The sequence below is a fragment of the Marmota marmota genome, unplaced genomic scaffold, assembly GCF_001458135.2.
Source record: "Marmota marmota marmota unplaced genomic scaffold, marMar, whole genome shotgun sequence".
NCBI lineage: Eukaryota > Metazoa > Chordata > Mammalia > Rodentia > Sciuridae > Marmota > Marmota marmota.
Window position 1 is genome coordinate 19,787,393 of NW_026000019.1, and position 6,000 is coordinate 19,793,392.

A 6,000-nucleotide genomic window follows, 5' to 3' on the forward strand; every position below is an offset into this window, starting at 1 on the left:
CGTGTTAAAAGGTGCTTTTCATTTATGAAATTCACTGCAGTTAGTGTCAATCCCTCTGTCTTGTTCTTCTGCCTCCTAAGTAACACGTTCTGTTTTCAGGTTTGTATTTAGAATATTTTTCCCTGATATTTGTCTTCAATTTATTCCATCACTTGAACTAACTGCCTTGTTCCTCACAAAGAAAGTAGAGTCCACCGCCCTTAAATCTTAGTGCCTTGAGGTGCTTATAAAGTAGTTCACCCACCCCACTCTCAATCTCCACTGCACCTAGTGATAAAAAGAAACCTATTTTTCTTCTCTCTTTTTGCAGTGCTGGGCACTGAACGCAGGGCCCTGAGCCTGCAAGGCAAGTGCTCTACCCCTGAGCCACATCAGGCCCACATTATATTTTTAATCTCTCCAGTCTCTCTTCCTTCTTGCTACTCTTTTCTGAGGCCCTTTTCAACATATAGTATCTCTTTGTGATAAAGTGACAGTCTCAGTTCAATGGCGCATTGTCAAGGCAGACACTGAGACACAGATCACCACCCTCCCTGCTCTGACATTGATACTTCAGTACGGGTAGCCTTGAGCCAAAATGATGCCAGCTGCCAAATGACACTGGAAACTCATATTGTCTACTATCTTCTTATATCCTATTCAATTTCAGAACTGTAGTTTTCAGGGTTTTTTGTTTTATAAAAAAAAAATCGATGTGCTGTCGATTTTTATCCTGGTTAATTTGCAGCAAACTCAGTCTTCAACTTACACGTCCACGTCCCCTCTGAAAGCTGTGGCCTCACACCCTTGTCCTGTGGGTTCTCTTCATGCAGACGTCATCTTCTCTGGCTGCATCCTTCCTTGTGGTCTTACCCGAACACTTACATGAACACGTGTTCACAGCGGCTACGTGCCCCTACTTCAAGAGTTCCAATAAGAGCCACGTCCAAGACGAAATCCCAGCTCAGTCACTTACAGGCCATGTGATCCTGGGCAAACGACATTCTGAGTTTACCACCCAGGAAGGGTGGGTGGCCCCCTGCTTCCCTCCACTACATAGAGGTGTGTTTGATGTAGCATAATCTTTTATGATTTAAAAAAAAAAAAATCAATGCTGATAGTGTAAGAAATTGCAAAGCAGACTTAGGGAAATGGCAAAATTTTGAGTGTATGGAAACTTAAATTGGATCATTCTATCCATTACACTAGTTTGGGGCTCTCTTAGCTTTGATAGGAGAAGGGGGGAAATCTTCTCTTTCTAGCCGCTGGCAGTCCTCTTACAATTATGATCTTAATTAGTTTTAAGTAAAATCTCATAATTTAACTCTACTTATTAGCCCTGGCAAAAGGAAGGAAAGGAAGAAAAACACCAACATACCGCTACAGACTGGATGTGGTTTGTGCCTTGAGGCTCATGTCCTGGAAGCTGGGTCCTCAGTGTGGCAATGCTAAGAGGCCGTGGGATCTTTAAGAGGTGGGACCTAGTAGGAGCTGGTTAGGGTCATCTGAGGCTCTGCCCCTAAAAGGAATTGATATCGTTCTCATGGGACCTTAGTTACTTCTCTGGAGTGTTATGAAAAGAAGAACAAGGCTGGTGCCCCTTCTCTCTCTGGCTTCCTGTCTTGTGTGATCTCTCTCTCACATGCTGCCACCATGATGCTATCTGCCATGAGGCTCTCACCAACTATAGAATGTTGCTTGAAAATGTGGTCTCTAAAACTGTGAGCTAAATAAAATACTCAGCCTCCAGTATTTTGTTATAGTAATGGAAAACAGGAATATATGCACATGCATGCATGCACATGCACGCACACACACACACAATGTATGTTCCATTAACAGAGAACTCAGTAACCTACGTGATAACAGATAACAAGTTCCATTTCTGAGGTTCTGTAAAGCTGCTTGCTCAAGTTCATTCTTAAAGAAGTCAAGTAGATTTTTTGATATTAATCAGAAGTAAATTCCAAAACAGAGATATCCTATCCAATGCAGTTCACCTAGTTGTACTGCTTTACAGACATTGAGAAAATAATTAAGCCGATTATGCTAATTAAATTCTACCAACTGTGAATTTGTGATAACCTAAAAATAAATTATATATTGTTTATTCCACAAAAATATCTTCCTAGTTTCATGTTCTGCCAATTCATTGTTGGGTGAAGAATAGTTTGTGTTTTTGATACTTCATTCAATAGACCCTTGGGAATTACAAAGCATGATTTTCAATAATTATCACACTTTAATTGTTAGCATCCATTAAAGTAATAACACTTGGAAACTATATATTGAAAAAAGTCACTAATTTTAGATGTTTTTATAGTTTAACAAAATCCTTCTCAGTACAAACCTATTTCTGAAATAAGAAGTTTCACTGATAGGAATATTTCTGTGCCTAATTTCATTTGCAATTAGAGGACTCTTACCTACTCAATTTTTAAATACTTTCTTGAAACCAAAGGATTTAAGACTATACATGACTTGCAGATTTTCAAAAATTATCTGAGCATGAGCAGCAGCAGCATCAAATGGCTCACTTTAAGGTTCTTCCTCAAAACAACCTTAATTTGATAATTGACATGCATTTGAACATCTGCACGTTGAAAACTTCCCATCAGTATAATCATTGTTTAAAAATTTTTCATTTGGTCCCCATTAGCCTTAAAGCCATATCAGTTTGTGCAGAATTGAAAGTTTACTTACCAATCAGGCTAGAATAATGTGGAAACTTCTACCTTTGTAATCATTGAAGAACTAATGTTTCTAGCAAATATATCATTATAACTTTTTTCACATTAGCAACTGGTTCAGTTTCCACTTAGCCCTTCTATCAATAAGTTATGTGAACTATAAACAGATAGCTAAATAAACAGTCCAATCACATTATAAAACTCTCTTCAGGAACATCTAATAGAGTCAAGAAAAATACTCATCTTTAGTGATGCTGCCTAAAGGGCCACCTCAGATCTTCTGCAAAATGAGGCAAGGTGGACATACATAAATAAACACAAACAGAATTATTATTAGAGCAGTGTCTGTTTCATACAGGTAGCAAGAAAGAGTGGATCCAGGAGCTCAGCCCCTCACGTGAATTCTCAACCCACTGTTCTCTGTGTTAACCATGACTAAGTTCTCAAACTCCCTACACTTTCATTTTCTTTTCAGTAAAATGCAACTGTAGGAGTAACTACGTCTCTGTAGTTTTATGAGGGTTAAGTGAGATTATCCATGTAAAAGGATTCAGAACAGCCCCTGTCTGTAGCAAACACTCCATAAAGGTTAGTCCTCGTTATCATCATGGCCCTACAAATATATGCGTGTGTGTATGTGCGGTACACAGGGATATCAGGAAAGCAGCTGAATTAACTCAGCTCTTCCAGACACTAACCAGACAATGGGCTGTCAACTAGTGAACCCCTACATTCAAACCATGGGGCTCAGCTTCTTTCATTAGACCTTAAGCTGCTTCTCACTGCCAGCATATAGCTCATCCTGCACAACCCAAAGAACAATCTGGTTACTCACACTATATCACATTAATATGTAAATTCATCACTTCAGCAAGAAATCACAAACAAGCAGTTCATTCATGACTCATTTTATTCATAACAGTCTCAAACTTGCCACCCAAAAATCAGTTTTTACAGCTACAGTGAAATAAACACATTCACATCCAAATTCATTCCATTGTATCCAAAAAATTAGTATAAGAAAACAGGGGAAAAGATATGGTTAGTCCACTAAATGTGAATTGTTAGATATTGAGAAGATACATCATTATTTTGAAGAAAACAAGCCGAAATCTTGAGCAAAACAAGATTTGTACAAGGGATGACCCTGGATTATGACTATTTAATAACTATACATTTGGTCAGGATCTTAAAATGAGAAGTTACATCTAAAAAAGAGAAGTTGTATTTTTAAAGATAAGGACCTTATATTAATTGCAAAATTCCTGAATAATAAAAAAAATTAATGGTTACAACGGAATCTGAATACTATTCTGTCTAGGCTGAATTTCTTATTGAAATGGAGAACTTCATTTTCCCTAAGGTTGGGTTATAATTAGAAACTAGATTCCTCAATAATTCAATGACCGAAATCTTTATTAAAGTCAAATGACCTTTCTAATTAAGTTTTCTTTTTAGTCTATAAGCTCTGTTAGGCAGGTGCCACCTCTACATACAATAAAGATTTTATGTATTTGTTAAATGAGCTTTTTCTTCTGCATTCAACCTTTTATTTTTATCACTATATCAGTAATTATTGGTAAAATTAAAAATACAACAAATTACTATTGCATTCTGATAAGTGCTCTGATTTGTTAAATATTTATGATGTCCCTATTTTTCATTTTATCATGAAAAATACTTTAAACTGAGATATTTCACTCTTCTGTATCTTTAAATTCTTGTTATAAAAGAATACAGCTAGTGTGGGGAAATGTGCACAATTTTATCATGGCATTAAGACATTGGGATCTGCAAACCTAGACAGTAGAATTGAGATATGTGCATAAAATTTAAAGTTCAAAAGCTCTGGCCACAAACAATGCACTTATAATACATGCTCATCCTAGTAAATATATGAAAGATGCATATAAATGTGGTAATTGAATTTGACATAATTTTAGTCTTTAAAGTATTTGTTCAAGAAACAAGTGTAATTGAACAACTCCATCGCTTCACCAAAAACCTAAAATGACGTAGGCAATAATGCTTTACCACTTCTCTCATTAATCAAAATAAATTCTAAAATCGTGGCAAAGTGATTAGGTTGATACACAAGGATAGCAGCCAATTGTTAGCAAATTTGCTTTTCTGTTGGGTTTCTTATCTTTCTAGTTCACATAAAAAGAAAAAAAAAATGAAGAGCATCATCTGAGAGAGGGAGCATCACCTGAGAGAAAAGAACGTGCACTTCATGAATACTAACACCCCAAAGGAGATGTGGTAATAACTAACTCTTCATTTTACACATCATCAAGCACTAACAAAAAATTAATAAATAAACATCGATCAACAGGAACCTTCTGAGTTGCAAGTCACTCATGAGCCAAATAAGCAGAATAAAGTCCAACCTCTGGATTGTCCCTCTCCAGCCCACTCTTTTGTGTTACATACATTGCTACCTGATTACTACTAGAAAACAGATTTCAGCTCTCCCAAGGACCCCAATGGGCTTTTCTAAGCAAATGTCTGCACTCCTCAGGCCAGGCCATTAAGGTAACTCAATCCCTCATGAATTGCTCAGCGGAAGAAATATTGATTCTGGATTCAAAAAATATTTCGCTTTTTCTGTATTAAGAGTCACGAGAAGCATAACAATTAGGATTCTGAATGTTATCCTGAAGACTAGCAGGACAAATAAGAGCTTAAGGAATGAACGACGATGCTGGGGGAGGGGGCACAGAGAGTGCGAGAAAGATGCTGGTCAGTTCTGAGATGATGCAGGCATGACATGGCACCTGGACAGCACGAGTTGTTGTTGCCTCCGCCCCCAGCAGAGTCTCAGCCTGGAGCCCTGAATAGGTGCACACGCAAGCACACCACCTTTTATTCTTTGACTCCCAGGGAGGGGAATGGTGGGGAAGCGTCTGTCTCGGATAAAGATTCAACCCAGGGAAGGATTTCTTTCTCCTCGCACCCGCCTTCCCAGCTAGGGACAGGGGACGTTCTCTCGAACTGTGGACAGCCCAGAGGACAGGAGAACCAGGGGGAGAGCCAAAGCATCTCGGGGTGGGAGGCTTCTGAAGCCTCAGAGCGCTTCCGAGAGGGTGGCAGGGAGAGGAGGAGGACGCGGAGCCCGGGAAGCGCCGGGAGCACTCTGCATCCAGGCTGCGCCCGGGGCTGGCGCGCCACAGCAGGGGGAGTCGATCCAGGGGCGGACCCCCGCCCGACTCCCAGCGCGAGGACGGGGAGGAAACAGCTTTGTATGGCAGGATGAAAGGCAGACGGGGCCACCACGCAGGGGGCGGGGACGGAGGATGCCCGGAGCCAGGGAACCCCACCCGCCCCACCG

At 39.7% G+C, this 6,000-nt stretch overlaps 1 protein-coding gene across 1 annotated transcript in view; it reads right to left on the minus strand.

Annotated features, from left to right (window-relative positions):
* Dnm3 (dynamin 3) overlaps positions 1-6,000 on the minus strand; it is a 431,287-nt gene that overhangs the window by 424,951 nt on the left and 336 nt on the right. The gene's annotated exons all lie outside the window — the stretch shown is intronic.